This window comes from Sorghum bicolor, chromosome 4, assembly GCF_000003195.3.
Source record: "Sorghum bicolor cultivar BTx623 chromosome 4, Sorghum_bicolor_NCBIv3, whole genome shotgun sequence".
Classification (NCBI taxonomy): domain Eukaryota; kingdom Viridiplantae; phylum Streptophyta; class Magnoliopsida; order Poales; family Poaceae; genus Sorghum; species Sorghum bicolor.
The window spans coordinates 43,832,556-43,843,272 of record NC_012873.2 but is presented as its reverse complement, the minus strand read 5'-3'; the positions used below and the strand labels follow the sequence as shown (position 1 = coordinate 43,843,272).

Genomic DNA, 10,717 nt, shown 5'->3' with positions numbered 1-10,717 from the left:
GCATCGTTTCATTGCATAGGTGTCACTCTCTCTCCTAAATAAATCGACTCTGCGGATACTCTTACCACTACAAGCGAGATATGAACACAAATGCGAGAGTGTAAGCAGTAGGCAAATAAATCGGGGTGGCACAAGAGATGACACAAGATATATTTCTTAGGTTCTGTACGTCCTCGTTGTGGTGAGTCCTCACTAACCCACAAACTCATTTTTAAAAAAGTATATGAAAAATGAAGAATTTTATATGAATATGCAATAGAATTTTGTCTTCTAGTGCACGTGCATATGTAATTTACTATTTTTATATAAATTTTTTAAAAGCAAGGTTGCATCTTAACATTTATAGTGAGTATATATATATATTATACTATAATTGAAATTTTCTCTAGACAAATCCCACCTACAAGATCAACGACTCACAACACATGTCCTACAGATTAAACGACCTAGATTAGAAATATGATCACGATCTTACACACCCTTAGCCTCGCGTCATCTCACCCATGCCCACGCTCGCGCGGCTCTCATGATCGCAACAACCAGGGTTCGATCCCTACTCGTTCCTCCTCCCTCTGAAAAAAGAAAAAAATGTTGACCTCACGTCGTCCACAAGCGGGAGGCAAGGGCGGCGCCCCAATCTCGGCGCCGTCGACTCTCTCTCTCCTCCACCTCACCGTTGCTGGATCGCTCCTCCGTGAGGCTTGTGCAGGCACAAGGAACACAGCGGCGGCCTCCCTGTACCCTCGGGTCATATCTGCTATCCTTGGTAGCAATGGCTTCGTCGGCCAGATTCGGTGCCTTGGTGGCCGGATCCGGTGTCTCTAAGGTTGGATCTGCATGGTGCTTTTTCGGCAGGGCGCAACGGCGGCAGTGGAGCCACGATGGGCCGCAGACCACTGGTCAGTCTCCATCGGTGAGCCAATCAATCCCATGATGTATTTCCTACTTGCATCTCATCCATCCCCGTTTAGGCTTGCGTAGGCATGTGACAATGACAGGTTATTCAAAACTGATTCCCTTTGAATGTTTGGTTTCCTTTGTGATTTAGTAACTATATTTTTTAATCACGTCATAACCTACTGGACACATCTTTCATATAGTAGATGTTTCTTGTTAATTATTTATCATCATAAATTTATATTATTTAGATCTAAAGTTATGTTTCTTGTGCCATCAAATATGTCTCAATTATACCTGTGCTATATATCAAATATTTATTTCAACTATATCTGGTGAGTTATTATAGTATTTTTTTTATTGTAATAGTAAGATCCTAGGTTTGATCCCCACTTTCTTTATCTTAATTTCTCTGGAAAAATATTAAACACAAAAAATTTAATTCATAGCCATAAAGTAATTAGTTTTTTTTTGCACTACCTAGATTGGGCACATGAGGTAGGTGACAGGGGAAGGAAGGGGTAGTAGAGATTCTTGTGTGCTTGTTCAATGAGAGATTACTTAATTATCCAATCAGAGGAGCTCCTGCCGTGGTTGAGGAGGCAAATCAGAACTGAGAAAAATCTATTCACAGTCATAATGCGACTGGCTCTTTTTTGTCTTTTTTTCCTGAAGCTGTAACTGGAGTCTCAATTGCCAATCTAAAGCTTAACACTACTCAAATAGGAATTCTGGTTTATTTCCAATTGACAGTCACTGAAAAATAATATCCAGTATGCAAGTCCTTACCGGGTGTAGGAGGCTAAGTGCAGTGCCAACGTTTTCAAGGGCGTTTGGAAGAGCATTAGCTGGTGAGTAAAGCACAACCAAATTATCTCAGGATTCGAGTTCATGTCATTCTATCCATATACTTTTGTTGAAATTCAGTTGAACAAGAAATAGGCCAACAATTTTTTTTCTTCTCATGGAAGCGACTCTATTATGCACATATATGTATAGGTCTGTGAGAGAGATAAACTCTGTATATTCTATATTGATTAAACACAGATTACAGGGGATTACAATATAAAGGCAGGAGGACTCAAGGGTTCAAGGTGTGAACATAATCTAGGAACCTAATTAACTCATACTAAATAGCACAAGTGCCTAGGTTGGCGCATGGCTGTACCCAGGAGCCAAAGCGCAGGCACAATAGACTAGGAGGCAAGTCATAACTTGCTAACATCCCCCCGCAGTCTGAGCGTCGGTGCAGCGGACGTTCAGACTGGTTCTAAATTCTACGAAGAGCGAAGATGGCAATCCTTTGGTGAAGATGTCAGCATACTGAGAAGTGGTTGGGACATGAAGAACACGAACAGCACCAAGAGCAACCTGTTCCCGGACAAAATGGAGATCAATCTCGATGTGTTTAGTCCGCTGATGTTGGACAGGGTTGGCGGACATGTAGACGGCGCTGATGTTGTCACAATAGACCAATGTAGCACGCTGCAAGGGGGACTGCAATTCGCTGAGAAGTTGGCGCAGCCAGGAAGTTTCTGCAACAGCGTTGGCAACGGCGCGATATTCAGCTTCGGCACTGGATCGGGACACAGTGTTTTGGCGTTTGGAGGACCAGGAAATGAGGTTATCACCAAGAAAGACCGCATATCCAGAGGTGGACTTGCGAGTATCCGGGCAGCCGGCCCAATCAGCATCAGAGTAGGCGATCAGCTCATGTTGTGATGAGGGGCGGAGCACCAGCCCCAAATGTAGAGTACCGCGAACATACCGAAGGATCCGCTTGAGGGCAGCCAAGTGAGGTTCCCGTGGATCATGCATGTGGAGACACACTTGCTGAACAGCGTAAGCAATGTCCGGACGAGTAAAAGTGAGGTACTGGAGAGCACCGGCTAGGCTGCGAAAATCAGAGGGATCCTGAACTGGGTCTCCACTTACTGCAGATAACTTGGGATTGGTGTCAACTGGAGTAGAGCAGGGTTTGCATTCAGCCATACCAGCCCGGTCAAGAATCTCCAGCATGTATTGTTGCTGAGACAAGAACAGACATCCATCCCTGTGCTGAACTTGCATTCCAAGAAAATGGTGTAACTTGCCAAGATCCTTCATGCTGAACTCACGTTGCAGGGCAGCTATGATGCGACGAAGGACAGCTGTGGAGGAGGCAGTGAGGATGATGTCATCCACATACAGGAGCAAGTATGCTGTGTCGGCACCATTATGGTAGATGAATAGGGAGGTGTCTGCCTTTGCATTCACAAATCCAAGGGAGAGAATAAATGTGGCGAAGCGACTGTACCATGCCCGAGGAGCTTGCTTGAGGCCATAGAGAGACTTGTTGAGTTGACAGACATAGCCGGGGTGAGTGGAATCCTCAAAACCAGCAGGCTGTGCAGCAAAAACAGTTTCAGACAGGGTCCTGTGAAGGAAGGCGTTCTTTACATCGAGCTGGTGAACTGGCCAGCCACGGGAGAGGGCGAGGGAGAGCACTGTCCGAACTGTGGCGGGCTTGACAACAGGGCTGAATGTCTCGTCAAAGTCGATCCCAGGGCGCTGAGTAAAGCCTCGGAGGACCCAACGAGCCTTGCGCTCTAGTGACCCATCAGCCCTGAATTTGTGCTTGAAGATCCATTTACCAGTGACAATGTTGCCTTGAGACGGTCGAGGAACAAGCTCCCATGTCTTGTTCTGAAGGAGAGCAGAGAACTCTTCTTCCATGGCAGTCCTCCAATTGGGATCAGCAAGGGCACTACGGAAGCTGCGGGGCACCGGTGACAGTGTTGTGCTGTTGTAGACACTAGGAAACCGGTGACCAGCTTTCGCGCGTGTCGTCATGCTATGATTGTTGATGGTGGGCTGCATAGACACGGCTCCCTTGGGCAGAGCCGGCGGGCTGGGGGCAGCCGGTTGCGGAGGAGGAGCGGCTGCCTGGCGCCGTGAGTACACCAGCAGTGGTCGAGGCTTGACAGGGGCTGCAGCAGCAGCCGCAGGTGTAGAGGAAGCTGCCTGCCGGGCTGCAGCAGCACCCGGAGCTGCAGCGGCAGCATGTGTAGAGGGAGTTGCCTGCCGGGCGCCTGATATCAGTGAAGGAGCCTTGCCCGGTACCGGAGTGGTAGCTGTTGTCTGGACGGCTGCACCCTCACTGACTGCCACACGGGGACAGTCCGTGCAGGGTGCTGACAGTGTGCTGGCAGGGGGGGCTGCACGGGGCCGTGCAGGAACACCAATGGAGGTACCTGTAGGAAAAGGTAATGGTACACTGGGAAGGGGATCAACATCAGAAGTTAGAAAATCAAAATCCGCTGGATTGGAAGGAGTGTGCTGCTGAGAAAGGGGGAACGAGGTCTCATCAAAAATGACATGCCTAGAGATGAGAACACGATTGGTTTGTAGGTCGAGGCAGCGGTATCCTTTATGGTTGGAGGAATAGCCAAGAAAGATGCACAAGGAAGATCGAGGTGCAAGTTTGTGGGTGGCTGTAGCGGAAAGATTAGGATAGCAAGCGCAGCCAAAGACACGAAGATGGTCGTATTGGGGCTGAACACCAAACAGGACAGAGTGAGGTGTGGATGAGTGAAGGGTTTTGGTGGGTAGGATGTTGAGAACATGTGTGGCGACATGCAGAGCTTCAACCCAGTATGAAGGGGGCATGGAAGCTTGAAAAAGAAGAGAGCGAACCGCATTATTGATAGTGCGGATCATGCGCTCAGCCCGCCCATTCTGAGAGGAAGTATATGGACAGGACATGCGAAGGTGGATGCCTTTGGTGAGGAAGAAGGAGCGGGAGATAGAGTTATCGAACTCCCGGCCATTGTCACATTGGATAGCTTTTACAGTGGTGCCATACTGAGTGTGAACATAGGCGAAAAAGTTAGTTAAAGTGGTAAACGTGTCAGATTTGAGACGAAGAGGAAACGCCCAAACATAGTGAGAATAATCATCGAGAATAATTAAATAGTATTTGAAGCCAGAAACACTAATGACTGGGGAAGTCCATAAATCACAGTGAATGAGCTCAAATACAGTGGAGGCCCGAGAAGATGATGTTTGAAACGGAAGGCGTGTATGACGCCCTAACTGACACGCATGACAAATAGAATCAAGTTCTTTGGTACAGCCAGGAATAACAGAAGTGACTTTAGACAGCGTGTCACGACCAGGAGGGCCAAGTCGACGATGCCAAATTGTAGGTGAAGAAGCAGCAGCAAGGGCGGTGGTGCCGGGGAGATGTAATGGGTAGAGGGGCCCGGAGCTATTGCACCTGATGATCACCTTCTGAGACTCCAGATCCTTCACAGAGCAACCAGCAGGGTCAAATTCAACAGCACAATTGTTGTCAGTGGTGAACTGGCGTACTGAAATGAGGTTTTTAATGAGGCGTGGTGAAAAAAGAACGTTATTAAGGGACAAAGAATCAGTGAGATTGGTGGTGCCAGTGGCTGTGACAGGAAGTAAAGAGCCATCACCAACAATGATAGAAGAAGGAGAAGGATGCTGTGAAAGGTTAGTGTGTGAAAGAGTGCGAGAATCAGAAGTCATGTGGGAGGTGGCACCTGAGTCGAAGTACCAGTCGTTGTTCGGCGGCTGCTGTAGTGTCATGGTGCTGAAAGTGGAAGCAAGGGACTGCTGATCGAAGGCCGCCGGAAGACCGGGTGGAGGGGTGTAGAAGCCGGGAGGAGCCGAGCTGCCAAAGGAAGGTACATGAGCACCCTGCTGACCGTAGAAGGCAGCAGGAGGGGCCTGCTGCAGGTACTGCTGCTGAAACGGTGTTGGAGGGTGCTGCTGCGAAGCCAGGAAAGCTCCCTGTTGAGCCAACAGTGCCTGCTGGTGTGGTGGATGGGTGGGTGCACCGCGAGGCAGATTACGCGGCCCGGGGACAATGAGCCATGGGTTGTAGTGGGTGGGCCAAGACCCACTCGGTCCATGGTTGGGTGCAGCAGATGTACCCGCGCCACCGCCTTTGCCACCCTTGTGGCCAGCGTTGCCACCTCGGCCCCGAGCGCCGCGACGATTGTTTTTGCCACCAAAGCCCCCCCCCCTTTGCCGCCCCCAGGGTCGGTTGTGGGGTGCCCAGAGGTCTGCTGGGGGGCGGGACGAGGGGACGAGGAGCCGCTGCCTGTGCTGACGACGAGAGCCGTGGGAGGAGACGGAGTCGGGCCCCCCATGGTAAGCTCCTCGAGGGTGAGCTCATCACAAGCCTCCAAGAAGGAAGGGAAGGGACGACTGCGTCGAAGATGGCGGCCAACGGAGACAAATCGCTCGTTCAAACCTCGGATGAGATTGAGGACGAGGGAGCGGTCGCTGACGGGTTCTCCCAGATCAGCGAGGTTGTCGGCGGTGGTCTTGAGAAGCTTGCAGTAGTCGGTGACGGATAGGTCCCCCTGGACAAGTGTGCGGAGTTTGGCATCAAGGATGAGAGCACGCGCCTCCCGGTTGCCGAGGAATTGGCTCTCAATGGCAAGCCAGGTGGTACGGGCAGTGTCGCCTTGGTCGCCGCGATGCCGGACGATGTCATGGAGATTGTCGGAGAGGGTGCCGTAGAGCCAGGAGCGGACGACGCAGTCCATGCGCTCCCAGTCCGGCGAGTTCAGGGGACGGTCGTCCTGAAGAACGTGGTCCTGAAGAGAGTACTTGCCCAGGGCGAGCAGGAATTGCTCGCGCCACCGAGCGAAGCTGCCGGAGGTGACGTCGAGGACGACGTGGACAAGATGGCGGATGTTCTGGACGGCCACTGCTTGGGCGTGGAGGTTAAGAACAGCAGCAGCCTCCTGAAGAGCAAGGGCGGCCTGAATAGAGGGACGAGGGCCATCGGAGAGGGAGGATGCGACCTCCTCGGGGTCCTCTGGCGGGTCCGCAAGATCCACCGCGGCCCGTTCCTGGGCCGCGCGCTCCAGGGCGGCGCGGACGCGCGCGGCTGCAGCGTCGCGCTCAGTTGCCGCCGCCGCGGCCTCAGCTTCGGCCTCTTCCGCGCGGGCGAGGGCGGCGCGACGGGCGGCGCGGGCGTCCTCCTGGCGCTTGCGCTCGACCTCGTCAGTAGCAGAGGGGTGGACTGATCCCGCCATGGCGGAGGAGGGAGGGGCGGCGCTAGGAGCAGCACGCAACGGCGCTAGAAGCGGCGCGCCAGGGAAGCGGAAGGAAAAACGGGGGTTACCCGGACTCGTGATACCATGTGAGAGAGATAAACTCTGTATATTCTATATTGATAAAACACATATTACAGGGGATTACAATATAAAGGCAGGAGGACTCAAGGGTTCAAGGTGTGAACATAATCTAGGAACCTAATTAACTCATACTAAATAGCACAAGTGCCTAGGTTGGCGCATGGCTGTACCCAGGAGCCAAAGCGCAGGCACAATAGACTAGGAGGCAAGTCATAACTCGCTAACAAGGTCCAGATATAGATTCCTAAAACAATATGGTAGAGCTCATTTCATTACTTTGTTTTTGTAAAATGCTATCAGGTTAGATGAACACTCAACTAATTTGTAAAACACGATCACAACTAATTTCTAGAAAGATATTAGGAAGAATACATGTAATGCAATATTTTTATATATGCAATTTGAGGAGTGTTGTTACCACATTAGTCTCACGAGAAGGAAAAAAATTCCTTACTTGAGATGGCTGATGAAGAAAGACAAACTCCCATATTGGATTAGAGTATTAGATGTTGCCTACTGTTAATTTGGTTCTGATCATGTACTGGTAATAACTGTTGTCTCCAATTGAATTTCATTGTCATCATACCGTGGAATTGGAAGCTGACTAAATGCTCTGTTGTTAAATTCCCAGGTTTCATGTACAGTTAGTGATGATGCCATGATATTGATTTTGGACACCTGACGTGAGAGCTTTATTATAATAGTTTTTGCTAACTTGAATGTAACGAGCCTAATGTCAAATTCAAGGAAGCAGGGCACACTAAAATGTACTTCCCTCAAGGTAAACAGGGGACACTAAAATGTACTTCTCTCAGGTTCGCAAAGAATGATCTATTTGTTTCTACTATTCTTTTTTGGGTTAGTGTTTAGCCATAACGATCATGATACAACATGTTCTCATGGAGCTTCCATCACCTGAGTGGGGAGCAGCACGTCACGGGTGTGAGCGCATGCACTGGCGCAAGTGGAATCAAATTGGAGGAGGTTACTATTCTGAATTACGCCTACACAAAGCTCTTCGACTTCATCTTAAGGTGGAATATGGGTATTGCTGAACAATATGAAGCCATGTTTTATCTTGGAATTTGACAGAATGGAAATTGGCTTTGCTGGTAGTCTCTTCGGATTGTTTAGCTAGGTGAACATACCTTATTGTACGAACAACTGATCTACTGACGCTCTTGCCATACCGAAGTATAAATAATCTTTATCAGGTTTATCAAATAGGTTTCATTTCAAATGTTTCCCTTTACAACATAAGTGTTGCTCTCCATTTGTTTTCATCATAAAAAATATTATCATTTGAAATAAAACCGTGACGTTAGCACGGGCAATATATTAGTAATTTGTAGTGCGCCTTATTCGTTTGGCTAATAAGTCATACCAGAAAGTACTGTTGACTAATGTTGTGAGAAAAAAATACTGGTGAATGACTGACAGAGCTGATCAGCTCAAGCGAACAGTATTTTCTGGTACTAGTAGTAGATGCTTTACGCTACTTTTTTTAAACATATTTTGCCCTGTAAGAGCATCTCCCTGAGTTCGGTAAGATAACTTCCTATCTTAATATTTTAGTAAAAAAAGAAAAAAAGCTTTCTTTAGAGGAACTCCAACAGATATACTATCCATGTTATCTAGGCTATTTTTATATTTTTAAAGCAAAAAGTAAAGTGCAACTGTGTGCTATCTGAGTTGCTAAAATAGCAAGTTTGCTAAGAGTTTGCTATTTCTAGCTTGTCAAATTTTGATATTTGGCAACTCCGTAAAATAAATGGCAAGTGAAATATTAGAGCATCTCTAAGAGTTTACCATTTTCGACTTACCAAACCACAAAAAATGGGCCCAGCAGTAACCGTCGGGAGGCTTTCCCTTCATGATCTCCTCGCGGGGAAATTGCGTCGCGGCGTGAAGACAGGGGCGCCGCGCATAGCTCTTTTTTCTTCCTTCGTGAGATCAAGGCAGCTGCCCTAGCTAGTGCGTGACTCCCTCCTTCGTGAGATCAAGGCAGCGTTAGACTCCCTCCTTCGTGAGATCAAGCAACGTCACTCCCTCTTTCGTGACATCAAGGCAGGGTGTGTGACTTCCTCGCACAGGTAAATCACGAGGGCTTGTGTTATCATGCATAACATGATCGTTGAAGATGAAGGATTCATTGTGGACCATAATGAGTCATTCGATTATGGAGGTGAGACTGTGGAACCTACACGTGGCCGGCTAGCTCGCACGCTTGATGAATATATTGAAGCACATCAGCAAATCAGAAACAAAGACACCCATGTGCAGTTGAAAGAAGATCTCATAGAACATCTTTGCAACCATCATCCAGATTTGTACTCATACAAAATATGAGCCTTTTATTTACTTTTGTATTAACTTTAGTATTACAAAAATTTTAGATATAATTTTCAGTTGTGTTCATCTAGCAATATTGTAGAAGTGGACAGCGTCACATCACTGAGATTTCGCCGGTCAGTGATCAGCACAACGTGTATGTCATCAAAAGCATAGTCATTTTGCCGGCGAGACATTGCACTGCACGAGTACCAACAATGATTTGGCGAAGGAATCCGCCACGCGGAGGAAAGTTTTAGCAAATGAAGGATTTTGCAAGTGTGAATAGCAAATTGTTGGAGAACGTTTTTTGCAACTTTTGCCAAATTTTTTAGTATACCAAGTGAAATAGCAAACTCTTGGAGATGCTCTAATATTTAGCTTGTCATATATAGCATGTCGTTCTCACTAGCTATCTTATATAAAGGCTATTGTGGAAGTCTATACAGTAAGTTTTTTTATTTACACAACGGCTAAATTTTGTAGTTTAGAATATAATTTTATCTAGTCTCTTGGAGATGCACTTAGCCGTTTGGTAAAATAGCTTCTTAAAATAGAAAGTTGTCAAATATCCTCCTCAACTCATAAATTTTCAAAGTTCAGAGAACTTCCTATCTCTCCTCTTTGGACCTATTTTCACGCTATTTCTCGTACAGTCTCCACTGCCGCCGCTCTATAGGTCAACGCTATCGCTCTATGCTTGCCTCCGCGCGTGTTATTGATCTTTGGTTCGAAAGCATAACATGTTGTCTTCACATGTGCATAGCCTGCTATCTTTATATATGCTCATCAATTGTATTATTAGCCGAAAGGCATGGAAGCAAGGCACACCTTGCTGGCCATACAGAGCTAATGCTCACTTTAGTGCGGTGCTGATAAAGGATGTAATTTTCTTTTTAATTTTTTATGAACAACATAATAAACCAAAAAATTATTAAATTTGGGTCTTACTATAACTTTTAGAAAATTAGTATAGAAGATTGTTGAATAAGAACAAAAAATAAAATTATTATTTTTTTGTTAACTTACTAAATTAATTAGTTTAATAAGTAAATTATACTACCTTGTTTGGTTCGCAAAAATTTTAAAGATTCTCCGTCACATCAAATCCTTAGTCGCATACATGGAGCATTAAATATAGACGAAAATAAAAATTAATTACACAGTTTGCCTGTAATTTATAAGATGAATCTTTTGAGCCTAATTACTCTTTAATTGAACAATATTTGTCAAATAAAAACGAAAGTGCTACGGTAGCCAAAAACTAAAATTTTTGCCAAACCAGGATGCTGTGACAGTCCCATCCGCTCCAGCCTGTCAAAACGCCA

General features: G+C 46.8%; 1 long non-coding RNA gene across 4 annotated transcripts; it reads left to right on the top strand.

Moving 5' to 3' along the window:
- On the top strand, positions 680-8,268 carry LOC110434562. Of its 4 annotated transcripts, none has more exons than XR_002452080.1 (4): positions 680-913; positions 1,382-1,748; positions 7,690-7,839; positions 7,922-8,268. It is a non-coding gene; the product is annotated as an uncharacterized LOC110434562 (long non-coding RNA). The 4 variants fall into 4 exon arrangements; XR_002452077.1 differs by having other exon boundaries at positions 683-913; positions 7,690-7,873; positions 7,989-8,268; XR_002452078.1 differs by having other exon boundaries at positions 696-913; positions 1,651-1,748; positions 7,690-7,873; positions 7,989-8,268.